At 57.9% G+C, this 15242-nt stretch overlaps 1 protein-coding gene across 7 annotated transcripts in view; it reads right to left on the bottom strand.

The window, feature by feature from the left end:
• Window positions 1-10379, bottom strand: part of GTF2IRD1 (GTF2I repeat domain containing 1) — a 68771-nt gene extending 58392 nt beyond the window's left edge. For 5 of the 7 annotated variants that reach the window (XM_052804181.1, XM_052804180.1, XM_052804186.1 and 2 more), the window contains exon 1: window positions 10212-10320. The gene's annotated coding sequence lies outside the window, so the exon portion shown is untranslated. Of the gene's footprint in view, window positions 1-10211 lie in introns of all 7 variants that reach the window. The other 2 variants (XM_052804182.1, XM_052804183.1) reach the window with 1 other exon arrangement.
• Between the last annotated feature and the right edge of the window lie 4863 nt (window positions 10380-15242).

The raw sequence follows: 15242 nt of genomic DNA, 5'->3' as shown, positions 1-15242 counted from the left end.
GGCAAGTAAATATTTAAATAGGTGGGTTTATTTCAGCCGCTCAGCCGCCATGCCTCATCCTCTACAAAGGTGCTGACCCGAGTGGAGCCCAAAACCTGATTAAAATAAAATGCTGTTTTTCCCCCAAGATGGGAGGAAGCGCCTTAACCTCTCCCTGAGGCCAGCGATCTAGGACTGGGAGGAGAAACCACCCCAGCTGCCCTACGAGAGGCTTTCCCCGGGTGCTGAGCGTGATCCTGCATCTCTCCAGCATCTTCAAGGAGCGCTTCTTGCAGCCTGAAACCGCAATCCCTGGGATATCAGTACCTCCAAGGAGGGGTACCGCTCCATCCCCACAAACGCCTCCCGCAGCCCCTGTGCCCATCACCTCGCTGCTGGGGACACAAAGCCCCTCCAAAGAGGCAGCCTGGCTCTCCCCAGCATCCTTCCAGCTACTCAAAATACCAAGGGCAATAAAATGAGACTCAAGCAGAAAGCAAAATCAATACCAAGAAGGAAGGTTCTGGGCTTAAACGCCTTTCATAGCATCGCTGGTGAAAAGCAGGTTAGTGAAGGGGGAGGGGGGGAAAGGAGAGAAAAACCCTCAGCACACCCCACGGCACATAGGTTTAAGAGAAATGGCATTTGCTCCAAGGTTTTTCATAGGCATCACTGATGGTTTCTAGGCGGGAAGCACACGGGGCGGGGTGGGGGGGGGGGTGCAGACCCAGCCCAGCATCCCCTGAGCCTGATCCGAAGAGTTATGGGGAGGAGGAAAAGGAGGAGGAAGAGGAGGGAGACCCTGGCACTGCGTCCTGGCTCCCACCCGGGTGACACTGGCATGCACCCCAGCTGCTGCCATTTTGCTTTTAGGGGGTGCAGAGCCATGGGGAAGGGGCACACAAGGACAGCCGGTGCCGGGAGGAGAGCCACCCTCCCACTGCTCTCCTCGCCCACGGCCCCGACGGGAACCATTTCCCTTCCTGCTCTTCTGGTCTTGCACCTCCGAAGGGCCGGCTCCAGCTGCCGACAGGCATCGGCTTCCCTGCCCCAATGGGGATAGGAACCAGAGGGGAGCCGGACACGTGCTGTGGCAAAGCCCACCCGCCAGTCTGGGGATGAGACCCCCGCACCATGGGAAATCCGGCATCCTGGAGCATCCTCAGCAGCAGCTACCCACAGCAGAGACAACTCCGCGTTATTTTTAATTATCGTGTTTAAAATAATAAAGGATGCCTACGTGCTCCAGTGCATCAATGGCAACCCAGCACAAGCCCAGCTGTTAAAAATAGCCCTTTCCAGGAGCGCAGCTGCCAGCCACCCACAGGCACCCTTGGCCCCATGGGATGGGTGCTCTCCGCTCTGTCTGTTGGCATCACTCTGCCGGGTCCACAGCATACCAGAAGGTCAGTGAGTGTGGAAATATGCATCTTACATGCAGAAAAAAATAAAATAAATCAACCAGAAGCTAAAAAAAATAAAATATATTCAATGATACCTATGCTGCTAGGGGAGAAAGAAATAAATCAAGAGGAAGAGAATTTATTGGGGATGAAGCCACAACCCAAGCAGCCTGCTTTCAGAGAGCATTTAAAGATGAGGCGATTTGTGCACTACAAGGTGCAGAGGGGAGGCAAGCATCGCTCTCGCCGGCAGCTAAAGTAGAGGAAACTTTTGCATCTCTGTGGCAGCGCTGGAGCCGGCTTTTATCATGGAGAGCCTCGCGCACAGGCAGCGATAGGGCTGGATTTCTGCAGGTGTAATTCCCACGGAGATAAAGACCTTGTTTTTCAACAAGCGACGGCATCGTACATAAATTACAACAGCAAACATGGGGAAACAAAGAGGTTTTCAAGAGAGCGCGTAATCCTCGGAGGGGCGGCTCGGGGAAAGCCGGCGGCTGCGGGAAGATGATGCGGTAGAGATGTGGGGCTAATCTTGTGCTCTCCCATCCCCCGTAAAGGAATAAACCTTTGGGCAGGTGGGGGGAAAAAAAAAATTAACCCACCTAAACAATAAGTATTTGAGGGGCCCAGGATGAAGGTGGGATTGGATGCTGGGATGTGCCGCTGCTGCCTGCTCTTCCCTGCAGCGAGATCCAGCAAGGAGCCATGGGAAGGGCACGGGTGGATGCTGGATCCATCCCAGAGCCGGCTCTTTGCTCCGGGAGCTTGCATGGGGAGGGCTGGGGTCGCACCGCACTGGGTCAAACAGCTCACGGGACTCTCAGGTCACGCTCGCCTCTCTTAGAGGTCTTTTTTTCTCCCCTCTCTTTTTAAATAAAATAAATACAACCTGACACTAATTGTAACGGTTTTAATAAATGTTTAATGTCCTGTTAAAGGTCGCCTGCTGCCCGCTCCCGCCGCAGATCTGTATTAGCGGCACACGGGCCACTCGGTTTGAACCGCGCTGTTTCATCGGGGTTCTGACGCCCGGCACGCTCCTCTCCCCAGCCATGCGTCCCCCAAGGACGCCATCGGGCAGTGGTGGCAGGGGGCCGGCGCGTGCCAGAAACCTGCTTTGGATGCAAGCCCCCGGCCGAGCTTCATCTGGGGGCACAGGGGTATTTGTATTTTTGAGGGCAAAACCACCAAGCTCTAATGCAGGGTGAAATGCTGTAATTTCACTTCGGGGGTTTCTAGGCATTCGTCCCCAGAAAGACGAGATGAAATTACAGCCCGGCGATGCCCCTAAAGGGTGCAGAGCAATTTATTTTCAGTGATCCTCCTCTAATGAAGCTAATTTATAACCTTGTCAGAAGGCGCATGCAGACTTGGGGCACCAGCGCGGCTCCCTTCCCCCCGCCTGCCTTTCCCAGGATGAAAACCTCCAACCCAAACCCCAACCAGGATGTTTATTTAAGGCCCAAAACCCCAAAGGCACTTTAAACAAGCAGAGTTCCTCACATATTTTGCCGACTGAGCACGATCCTTCCTGCTGGTGATTGCAAAAGGGCTTCCAGCACCCAGGGGGTGTGCGGGGGTTCCCTGCTGCCACCGGGACAGCATTGTCCCACCGCTCAGATGGGAGCAAGGATGACGCTGTGGGACCTGGTGGCATTGCAGGGTGTCCCTACAGACCAGAGCATCCCCACACATCGGGGTCTCCACAGGTTGGCAATGCGATGACCCAGTTTTTGGGGGACTTGCCGATGACCCCAGCACCATCCCAACAGCCCCACCGCGCTCCAATGGGAATCAGCCCTCACCAGCTGGAAGGGTTTAACAGCTCATCCCCTGGCTGGTTAAAAGGCAGGAAACCGTAAGAAGGGTTTCTCCATCCATACCAACCACTCCCGTTTCTCCTAGGACATGCGAGACCCAGGGCAGACACCAGCAAGAAGGAGCAGGGGAGAGGCAGCACGGCAGGCAGCTCCCACCGTTCTGCCAGCGCCGCGCAGCAGCACTTTAGCAGATGGAGGATCATAACATCGTTATATTTACCTAACAAGATTGCTTTATTGTAGCCTTCCAACAATAAAGCAAGAGCATCTAAAGGCGGCAGGCAACTCCTGGGCTTTGACAACCCGGGTGCCAAAAATATACATGTATTTTAAATCTATATATAAATCACGATTTCAGAGGTCATGTTAATACACTGATTCTCCCCCCACACACACACACACTAAAACACATGTGACTCATATGCAACAAAAAAGACAAACAATTCAATGCTGTAAATCCTTCTAAATGCTGGGGAGCGGAGCTGCAGTAGCAATTTGGGCAATGACACGGGCATACAGGGCTCAAACCCCAATCTACCCGGCCCAGGACACGCGACCAGTGTGCCAGAGACAGCGTTCCACTGGGCAAGGACTATCGTTCACTGTTTGCACAGCAAATGGGGTCCTAGCCTCCTAAATACTAATGCAATACAAATAATAAAGATAATTCCCACGTATTTAATCATTACCAGAGCTCTGGGTAGAAATGATAATCAGGCCCCTGCTAATTAGGGAGACATAATCCTGCCTTTCCTACAGGTTTTTCCATCCCTGTCTCCTACCCTGCAATGAAACAAGCAGAAAACTGACCTGACGGGGAGGAGCGTGACTTTGATGGGAGCCTCAAATAGGTTGCACAGCCTGACCGCAGTGGGCACAGCCCCGTCCTACCGGTGCCGGGGGAGATATGCCAAAATACCCATCCCGCGGGGCTCGGCGCCAGTCCAGCCCCAAATTCAAACCATCCTTTAGGGTCCCTTTTGGGAAGGTCTGAGCAGCAGCAGCCATCCGGGGAAAACCCCACCCTTGCCATGCATGTCCCTCTGGGGTCTCTGCCCTGCAGCTCGTACAGCCCAGCAGCTCATCTCAAGCCTCGTCCTAAACCTTTCGGCATCCCAGAGGCTCTCCTCGACGGCTGGCAGCGGGCGGGCAGGGAAGGGCAGCACCTGCCTTACCGGCACTGCTCCCCAGTGCCGTCATCGATCCAACGTGGCACACGTGCTCCCCGGCGCCGAGCCCTTATAAAGCGGCCGGGCTTAATTTCAGGCGCGAGGATTGCTGCTAATTAGAAGCAGGGCTGGGTTTGCCTCTTTCATCTGTGCATGTTGGCACAGGGGGGCTCTGTCCACCCCCAGGGAGCCACCTCCATCCCCGGCGTGATGGCCAGAGCCATCCCCACGCCCGGGGCCAACCCTTTGGTGCCACCAGGCTGGAGCTCCAGCAGCAGATGAGCAACCCGGTGGCCAGTGTCCCAAGGCAAGGTCACCTCACGCAGCCACAAAGGAGTGGGTGGTTTCCCAGGCAGGAGACACGTCCACACAAACGCAGCTGGAGGTAAAGGCAAGACTCAAGCTCTGCCAAAACCTGGGCGTGGAGATGCACTCATCCCCTCACGCCACCCTTTAAAGACGGGCGAAGCATCTTCTCGCACAGTGACTGGATAAAACCAAGGAGGTCGTCTTCACCCACTGCAATGGTTTCATTTCTCCAGTGTTACCTTGCTCTGGAGGACTCCCTCTCCACTCACCATGAGTTTTCCCTAAGCCAGACTGACCACCTCTATGTTCTTCTAACCAGCAGTTACCAGAGGGAAAGCTTTGAGAGTTTTTTGCCTTTTTTTTTTTTTTTTTTTAAAGCAAGGGAGAAGGAAGCCAAGGGCTCCTCAATGGCCTCGCCACTGGCACAACCTGTGGCTGGTATCCCACGCGTCCATCCCCTGCCTCAGCCAGGGACAGGCTCCAACCTCTCTACCAAATGCCCCTTCTCATATAAAGGGATTTTTCAGCCCCACTTCAAACTACCCCATAAAGCTGCTGCTTGTCAGAGCCTGGACACCACACGTTTCTCTTGGAGGCATGCACATCCCTCCAACCTCCATCCACCCCTTACAGGGGGAGGTCTCTCCTTCAGAACATCCCTGCTAAGCAGGCCACACAACCCCTGGCAGCGACCAGCACTCACACACATCACCAAAAAGTGCAAGAAATGCTCCAAAAAAATAAAAAAGGTTACAAAACATCCTGCCCACCAGTTTTCCTCCCGGCCGTCTCCAGAGGGATCTAAGCCCCAAAGCACCCTCCAAGCTCCCAGGTTTTACTCTGCCCATGGGGCTCCAGGAGCGGATCAGCAGCAGGTCCATGCTGCCCACCACGAGCCTTTCCACCCACCTGCTTGCACCCACTTGGATGGCTCAGGGGTGCAGCCAGACCCTGGCACACCCCACAGGGGATGTCACCCACGGGCAGGGGACATCTGGGTCTGTCCCCTTTAATCTTCTGGGACAGAGGTCCCAGGCATGCAGGCAGGCACTGGGTGACACGTTTCCAGGACCCCTCCCGGGTCCACACTGACCTCCCCACCAGCGTTTGCTCCTTTTGATGTTGCAGACTGAAAAGAAAATGAAGACAGACACCTCATCCCTTACGTGAGAAGTGGAGATCAGCTCTGAGCGGGGAAACCCCGGTAAAGGACGATGACATCCGTGCAGACATGCAGCAGCAGAGCGATGCTCCTCACTGGTCCCCTGCTCATCCTGCTGAGGTTAATTCTCAAACCAGGCAGACCAGCACAGAGCAGAGACAAGGCAATGGGAAGCCAGAAAACTCAAACGGAAGCTGCTTGCGCACAGGAATGTAAATCCCACCTCAGTGCAGCCTGCTCTCGAGGAGGGGATTCGTGTACCAAGTGCTTTTCTTCATAGCATCCTACCTATGGGAAAGCCTCGCTGCTGCCATAGGCAAGTCCCTCGGAAATCACCACTAAAGTGTTTGTAAGGTGGCGTTCGGCAGCAGCTCCCGAACCAGGACGAGACACGGGAGTATTCCCACAACAGCAATGCTTTAGGGGATTTCTCCAGCAGCAGCTCCCCAGCCCAGCCCATTGCTCCACCACCACGGGGGCACCACGCAGCAGGGCTGAGTGCCCACCTGGACTCACTTGATGCTTTTCTCTTGGACTTGAAGCAAATTCAACGAATGGGGCTGCACTAAGAAACAAAGCATTGAACTGGCGAGCAAAAAAACCCCAAACTCCCAATCCATAAAGTCCACCCAGACCCTGGCCACCGCACAGCCCCGAGCCTTCTGCAGCTTCTGACCAGCCCGAGGGCTCCTGACCTCTTTTTAAAGACAATGCTTCAAGAGACGTAAATAAAACATGTCCTGTGAAGGGACAGGCTGCAACGGGGCAGAGCAAGGTCCTGGGAAACCTTGCTCCAGTCTGCAAAAGGCCTGCCACCTCCATGGCAAACCTCCAGCCAGGGCTGCTCTCTGCCCCCAGCCCCGCTGCTCAGGCCAGCATCCAGATGGACACCAGAGGCCCTTCCTTACAGCTTCCAGCTGGGCTCTTCCCAATAAATGAATCAATAAATACATTTTTAGCTCCTGGAAGGATACCTCCGTGCTCAGAAGGGGCTCCCAGTAGGTCCTTTCCTCTCCTCCTCCCTGCCCTCAGGGCAAGGCTTCTGGTGGTGGCAAACCCACCCCAGGTGCCTTCAGCATCCGCCTCTGCTCCCCCCAAAGCCCCGGAGGAGGTTTGTCATTGGCGACAAGGTGCAACACAGGCAGACGTGGCCGGAAGGCCAGGAGCAGAGCGTGGACACCAACACAGCCCCTCGCCCACTCATCCCCTTCCCCAAACCATCACCTACCACCGACACCCAAGCCCAGCCATCCCGGGAGAAGCAGTCCCCATCCACACCTCTTCTTCCAGGATGAACCACCGCCATGTCCACCTGCCACAGGCATCTGCAAATGGATGCTGGCGGCACAAGGAATAACCGCGCCCGTCGGCCAATGGGCAGGGCAGGGCACCAAGCCGGGGACGGCCGGCGCCGAGCCCTGCGCCCACCCCAGGGGTCAGCCCCGCAGCAGGCGATGGGACGGGGATGGGCCTGGCCAGCGACCGGAGTCCCTCTGCATTCCTCCAGCCTGGCTGCCGGGGTGCAGCCGCCGAAATTCCCAAAGGAAGCACAGGGCATCGATAATTGCCGAAAAAAATCTGAGCTATTTCCTGCGGGAACAGCAGATGGGAATTCCCCCATTAGCTCCAACACTGAGAGGTCACTTGTTTTGGGTCTGGGATTTTGGGGGTTTGGGGATTTTCTCCTTTCTTTTAGCAGAGCATCACTCAAGTCATATGTGATGCACGTCATGTGGGACAGCCAGACCTGTCCCCTCTGTGCTGGCCCCAAAGCCCACCCTCCTTGTCACCTCCTGCCCCACACAAGGTCCCACCAGATGCCTGCCGGCACTGCACCAGGCTGCCGGGACAGCGCTGGCCTGCCAGCGAGGGCACCGCATCTCTCGCCCCGGCTGGTAGGGCAGGTTGCTAAATACGTCCCTGAGCAGGTTCTTTCCCTCCTCTCCCAGCTTCTCATTAGCAAACCTGAAAGAGCAGCGACCCGCAGCAGCACCAGCAGCTCCTTCGCCCAGAGGTGAAAGCACTCCTGGGAGGGACAGCAGAGGGAGGCAGCGGTGGCCACCAGCACGAGTCCCCTTCGTCACCTGCCAGCTCCTGCAAGCACCCCCCGCGAGGGCAGCTGCCCAACCCCTTCCCCTGCCCGCACCCAGCGGTGACACATGCTGGGCAGGGTTCGCCCCAAAAACGCGGCCTTGAGAGGCAACACCAACTCGCACAGCAGCAGTGCATGGGAAAACCAGTGGCACAGCCCCGAACTGGGGCACCCCGTCACCCGGCGGTCAACGGGAGCCAAGGGAGAGGAGCGGGGGACCCGCGGGCAGCCACAGAGCCACACTGTGCTGCTGCGGCTCAAAGGCGACCCTGACACCCGACCGGCTGCTTGCTATCGCCCCGACGGCAGCACACACCGCTGTGCCAGGGCTCGCTGCTCCGGCGGCAGGGGCCCATGGGCAGCGGCAGAGGCAGCGAGCCGTGGCCTTTAGCATCCCAGCCCCTCAGCCGCCGGCGGGGTCGAGTCTGATGCTGGCAGCTGCCTCACTGCTTTCTTATTTCTGAGCAAGCACTTTCCACCGGAGTAGGAAATTCCGTGGGCTCGGATGGGCAACAGCCGACGTAGCGGGTCTGGCTGTGCCGGTGGGGACCAGAGACCTGGGATCCTGTGGAATTAAAGGCGCTCGCATCTGCGGGATTATTCCCCAGCTGCAGCACTTCCAGCAGCTCCTGCAAGTGGGAGCAGCGTGGGGAACACACACCCCAAAGCCAGGGGCTCCCGTCATGTGAGGGTCCGTGCTGACATCCCCAGGCAGTTCCAATGTCTGGAGCTTGCACATCAATGGGCGATGGATGCAGCAGGAGGCCGAGCGACCGATCCCGAAGCGCCCACAACACCCGGCCCCATGGCTCTGCAGCGATGCTCAGCGGCACCAAAGCCTCCCGAAGCGCTCTCGCCCAGGCGTGCCTGGCGCCCGCCGCGAACACCCGGGATTACCTGCACAGCGCCGACGGGTCCGAGGCTCACGCCGGCACAAGATGCATTAATAGGATCTCTCTGATTTACAGCTTATCCCAGATAAACCCACCGCCAGCCCCACGCGCTGGAAGGACAAGGGCACCGGCTCCCCGGGGAGCAACTTTCTCCCCATCACGGTCATCCCCACGCACCGAGAAACCTCTGCTTGCCCCCACCAGCACTGGGGAGCCGCAGAGGATGTCCATCCGTCTGTCCCTCCACCCCACGGGCCGTGGTGCCGAGGCCGGGTCACCAGCCCAGCCGAACCCCCAAGCGCTTCGTCAGCTCAACCCTGCGTTTCTATTTTCAGCTGCGCTGCCGCCTTTCCCTGCGCCGGCGGAGAGGGAGACGAGCCCCGGCAGAGCCCTGCTTGCAGCTTCCCTTCCTGCCCGGCACCACAAGACGCAGCCGGGGCAGGTGGTGGCCCTGGAGCTGCCTTAGGGATAGGGAACACCGTTGCGGTGGTGGGCACGAAGGGCCAGCCGGACATCCCCTGCCCAGCTGCCCCAGCACCCCCTCAGTGCTATCACCCCCCCAGCCCTACTGCTCCCTGCACCCCCCTGCCTCACCACCCCGAGCACCCCTGCAGCACTATCACCCCCAACCCCTATGCCCCCCCGCCCCAGCCTCATTGCCTCCTGGTATCCCCCCCCAGCCCTGATGGATCCCAAGCCCCAGCATCACCCCCAGCATTCCCCCCTGCCAGCCCTAATGCCCCCCCACCCCCAATGAGCTCAACACACGCCCCCAGCCCTAATATCCCCAGCATCTCCCTCAAGCCCTATGGCCCCCCAACATCCCTCCCAGCCCTAACACCCCCCAGCATCCCTGCAGCCCTATTGCCCTGCAGCATCTCCCAGCCCTATTGCCCCCCCACCTCTCAGCCCTATCGCTCCCCAGCGTCCCCCAGCCCTAATGCCCCCCTGCATCCCCCAGCGCCATCCCTCCCAGTATCCCTATTGCCCCCCTGCACTCTCCCAGCCCTGATGAGCCTAGCAATTCCCCCCCCCAGCCCTACTGCCCCCCCAGCATCCCCCAGTCCTATCCCCCCCCCGGCATCCTTCAAGCCCTAATGCCCCCCTGCACCCCCCCAGCCCTAATGAGCCCAGCATCCCCCCTAGCCCTATTGCCCCCCAAACCTTGATACCCCCTCTGCACCCCCGCAGCCCTAACGCCCCCCTATCACCCCTCCGCACCCCCCCAGCCCCATCGCACCTAGCATCCCCCAACCCCCGCATCTCCCCCCCGGCTCTCCCCACCGTCACCCCCCGGACTGGGACCGAGGCGGAGGAGAGGGGGGGAAGGAGGGGAGAACCATGAGGAGGGGGGGGGGGGGGGGGCAAAACTTTTCCTTACCGCGGGCGTCTCGGGCGCGGCGCTCCTGCCTCCCCCGGCGAGGCTGCGCGGGAGCGGCGGGGGCGGGCGGGCGGGGGCCGGGATGGAGCCGCCTCCCGCCGCCTCCCGCCGCTTCCCTCCTCCCCGGGCGGAGCCGGTACTACCCGGTGGGGGCTTAAAGGAAAGAAGGAGGAGGAGGAAGGAGGAGGTGGAGGAGGGAGGGGGGGGGTGGAGGGAAGAAGGGGGGGGGGCGGGAGAAAAAAAAAAAACCCAAACCACCCCCCCCCAAGCTGGGAAAGGAGAGCAGCTCTTTGTTCTGTAATCCCAGTAAAAGTGCCAGCCATTCGCCCCGCCGCTAATCCCAACCCCGCTCAACGGCACCATCCATTGGCTGCCATTTACATACGGGATTAACCAGCCCGATAACCGGACGGGGAGGGGGGGGAGAGCCGAGACGGGCTGTGTTAAATCCTTTTATGCCGCGCCGGGGCCGTGCCGAGCCGCGCCGAGCCGTGCCGAGCCGTTGCGGCTCGGCACGGCTCGGCGCGGCTCGGCACGGCCCCGGCGGCTGCTGGGGGGGGTGGGGTGGGTTATGGGGGTGCAATGGGGACCTGTCGCCATCTGTTGGTGTTGGCGTGGCTGGGCTTGGCACGGTTTGGTATGGTATGGCTTGGTATAGCGTGGGCCTTGGGTGGTTTGGCTCGGTTTGGCGTGGTATGGTATGGATTGGCGTGGCACAGCCTTGCCCTGTATAGCTTGTATAGGTTTGGCTCGGCGTGGTCCTGCACGGCTCGGCATGGCAGAGCACGGCTCGGCACAGCCTTGTGCCTCGTGGCTCGTCTCAGCTCAGCATGGCACGGCTTGGCATGGTCTGGCTCTACACGGCTCAGCATGGCACAACACGGGTCGGCACAGCCTGGCCCCACACAGTTTGGCTTGGCCCGGCGTGACATGGCACTGCACGGCTCAGCAGGGCATAGCACAGCTCAGCTCAGCACAGCCTTGCCCCACGTGGCTCGGCTCGGCTCAGCATGGCACGGCTTGGCACAGCCTTGCCCTGTATGGCTTGGCTCAGCACAGCTTGGCTCAGCACAGCGTGGCTTGGCATGGCCTGGCTCTGCACGGCTCAGCTCGGCACAGCTTGGCTCGGCATGGTGTGGCTTGCCATGGCACGGCTCAGCATGGCATAGCACGGCTCAGCACAGCCTTGCCCCACATGGCTCGGCTTGGCTCAGCATGGCATGCCCTGGCACTGCATGGCTCAGCATGGCATAGCACAACTTGGTACAGCCTGGCCCTACACAGCTCAGGTCGGCACATCTTGGCTTGGCATGGCCTAGCCTTGCACAGCTTGGCACGGCACAGCATGGCTTCGCACGGCCTAGCCTTGCACAGCTTGGCACGGCACAGCATGGCTTGGCACAGTCTTGCCCCGCATAGTTCAGCTCGGCATGGCACAACTTAGCATGGCCTGGCACTGCACAGCACAGCACAGTTTGGCACAGCCTGGCTCAGCATGGCCCAGCCTGGCACTGCAGAGCCCTGCTCGGTGCGGCATGGCCTGCCTTGATGTGGCCCATTAGGGCATAGCTTGACACGGCACAGCCCGGCACAGCATGGCACAGCTTGGCACAGCCCAGCTTGGCCCGGCACAGCCCAGCCCAGCCCGGCACGCCCGTTTGGAGCACCCCGTTCAGCAGAGCCAGGCGCCGCAGTGCCGGGAGGTCCCGTCCACCCCATCGGCGCTGCCGCCATCCCCGGCCACCGCTGCCCGCTGGCACAGAGGCCGAGGCTGTGTTTGCCAGCCGGGCAGACGACTCGCGAGGAGGAAATGATTATTTTCCAAGTTCCTCGCTGCATATTAAGGAATGGCAAATTAAAACAAATGAAAAACTATTAAAAATAACTTGACAGCGTTTTAACCTCGAAAGTTTGGAAACTGCTGACATTTTTTTTTCCCTTTGAAGCACACATTATGCAGCTGCTCCATTAGCTGGATTTTGTTTTAAATAAGTGATGATTTATTACTGCTCCAGGGCCACGGGGAGAAGAAAACATTTTAAGAGAAAACACTTTTTTCCAGTTTCTGGAGGAGCGGGGAAGGGACTTTTTGGCTCTGCCGAGCCCCACACAGGCACCCGGCACCCGCTGCGTCCCTCCCCGTGTCCTCGGGCCTGGCAAACTCATTGCACTGGTAGTGGCAGGCAGGGGGCTGTCTGGGGTTCCCAGCAAAACCCCAATAGGGATGAAGGGTTTGATGGGACGGGGCTCCTCTGGGCAGGATGGGTCCCACCGGGGTGGCCGGAGCTGGTCCTCGATTGGCACCTGGCATCGGCTGTCCCTGGGAGCGTACATGGTGAGTGAAAACACACTTGCTGAATAATTAAATGGAAGATCTTACTCCAAAGAAAGAAATCAGGGCATGTTTTGGCTAATTATCTTTAAGCCAGACCCAAGAAAAAAAAATCCACCAAAATTAATTTAATTAGGTCATCCAAGCGCAGGAGCCAGACAAGGGGGAGCTGCCTGCAAAGGATGGGCAGGTTTCTGTGCAGGGCTCCGCTGCCCCACTCTCGACGTGGCTCTCCATCACCTCCCCAGCATGCTGCCGGCCAAAACCCACGGCCCCTGACCGGGGAAACCTATGTAACTCAAAAAAAGGGAGGAAAAAAGTGTATTTTGATGCACCATCCGGGGCTGTGTGCATCCCCCTGCTCTGCACCCTGGGAGGGCTGTGGCCCCACAGTGCCCGTCGCAGCGGGCGGAGGTTTTGGGCAGTGCTGGGGTCCTGCCTGTGACTGCGCTCGGGTCAGGCTTGTGCTTGTTGTTGCTCCCAAAAGCTGCCCTCCCTGGGGCCGGCCCCACGCTCCCGGCCCCACGGGGTATCCGGGGGGTGCCAGCAGCCCCAAGGGAACATTGAGGACCGGTCAGAGAAACACGATGGTGTTGGTGTTTGGGGAATTAAGCAACTCTCCCGCATGCGTTCGACTCATCGCTGCTGCAGGGTGACACTTGTCGGAGCCCTCCGAAGGATGCCGGCCCTCGGAGGGGACCACAGCAAAGAGGGTTTCCAAGGTCCTTTAGCCAAAGCCCAGCAGCTGGCTCGCTCCAAAAGCGCAGGGAACTGTCCTGCCCTTCTGCCTCGCTCCAGCAGAGATCCCGAGAGCTGGTCATGAGGTCAGGACTCCAGCACCGAGCCCTGGGGGATGGCTCTGTGCCAGCTGGCTTTGGGGGCCCGTTTTGCTCCTCACCGTTGGAGATCGTGACCCAAAGTAAGGTTGGAGACCCACGGGTGCCACCTTCGGTCACCGGTGCGTGAACAGAGAGCTCAGCCCCCGCAGCCGGCAGCAGGTCCCAACAGAGCCTCTGCTTTGGGTGCCCAAGGGCTACGAGCACTGGGGAAGGGGAGAGGCCAAAATGATCCTGAAATTTGGAGAGGGAGCCTGGGAAGATGGTGTGGAGGAGGGCAGGCTGCCAGCCGCACCGCACCAGTGCTGGGAGGCACGGGCTGAGCTGCAGCTCGGCCCCTTGGGGAGGTCTCCTGGGGCTGCTGCCAGCTGGGGGCTATGGACTTCAGGGGGGAGGTGGACCATCTGGTGGGACCCCAGGTGTTCTCCAGATGTTCCACTGGAACTGAGTCCACAGGTGAACTCAGTGCCCCTGAGCCCCCATCCTCTAGGGATGCTCGTGCTTATTAAAAGGACGCCTGGTCCAGCCAGGGGACAGATGCGATGGCTTGAACACTCTCCTGCAATTTTCACATCTATGTACATCTCTGAAGGATCCCCCACAATAGGATAAAAGTAAGGGTGAGGCATTTTCTTTGGGGGCCAAAATAATGAACCACACAAACCCATCCAACTAGGCGAACGGCGTGAGAGGGATGGTTTAATCTGCTCTATCTGCAGCAATAAAGAAGTTCCTTGTCACAGCGCTGACAAAAGAAAAGGCAACATCGCCAGAAAACAATCCTATCTGCAGAAAGATTTCTTTTTTTTTTTTTAATTTGTTAATTAGTGACTGCTGGGCATCACAAGAATCGTTGTTTTCTCTGATATGCTGATTTCTTCTGTCTCTCGGTGGAATTGGAGATCACAAAAATAAAAAAAGAAAAGCTGCTTCTTTAGAAGAGGGAACGGGGAAAAAGTTTTAGTAAGGTCAGGAGAAATTTAATTGAAAGAATGAGTTTATTTCTTTTTTCCTAAAGGGGTATTGTGTTCTTTTGCTATAGCAAATTGCTGGTTAAAACGACCAAGGCAAAACAAAATGGGTTTTAAATTATAGATCAAAGAGCGGGACATTTCTGGAAGCCCCCCGCCACTCATTCCTGCCAGGCATGTCTCGTGTGAGCGGTGCGGATGCGGGGAGCTGGCATCACCCGCAGCAGGGCTGGGAGACACAAAAACCGTGCGAGGAAAAGCCTAGAGGGGAAGGTACTGGGGTCTGCGGCTCTGGGTGGGAAGCTCTGAGGGTTAGCAAGGAAGAAAGAGCTTTTCAAGCCATCGCTCACACTTGGAGGAACAAGACTTTGCATGCAGCAAATTAACCGCTGGGTTTTGGACTGTATTTGCAGCGAGTCCGTCCTGCGCCGAAAACAGCTACTACGGGGAGAGCTGTGCACTGAGGCAGCCAAAAATATTATTAATTATTTTGCAAGATATATGCTATTGAGTAAAATTGGCAAGGATTCCCTGCAAAACCAGAGCTGGTATCTATTGGTCCCAAACACATTTGTAGAAAGATCAAAAAACACCCCCCCTCCATTCCCTGCCTGCTGGGGCATAGCAATGGCTTCCAGTGAATATTTACTCTGCCTATCTGCATTTAACATATCTATCTGCGGTGCCAGCTGCCTGCAGTCGTGCCGTCCTTTGAACGCTGCGCTGCAAAAAGAGTTTGCTCCGGCGCAACAGATAAAATGCTTTTCTAGCTGTCTTGCCTGTGTCCCTTGAATTATTTCCATGTTAATGAGAGCCCGGCGAGGTGCTCCCAAACCAGAGCCTCCAGACAGCGTCCTGGGGAGCAGAGCAGGGAGATTTCCATTTTCTGACC

Source organism: Harpia harpyja, chromosome 12 (assembly GCF_026419915.1).
Source record: "Harpia harpyja isolate bHarHar1 chromosome 12, bHarHar1 primary haplotype, whole genome shotgun sequence".
Classification (NCBI taxonomy): domain Eukaryota; kingdom Metazoa; phylum Chordata; class Aves; order Accipitriformes; family Accipitridae; genus Harpia; species Harpia harpyja.
The sequence above is the reverse complement of the archived record's forward strand: the minus strand, read 5'-3'. Positions and strand labels throughout refer to the sequence as shown.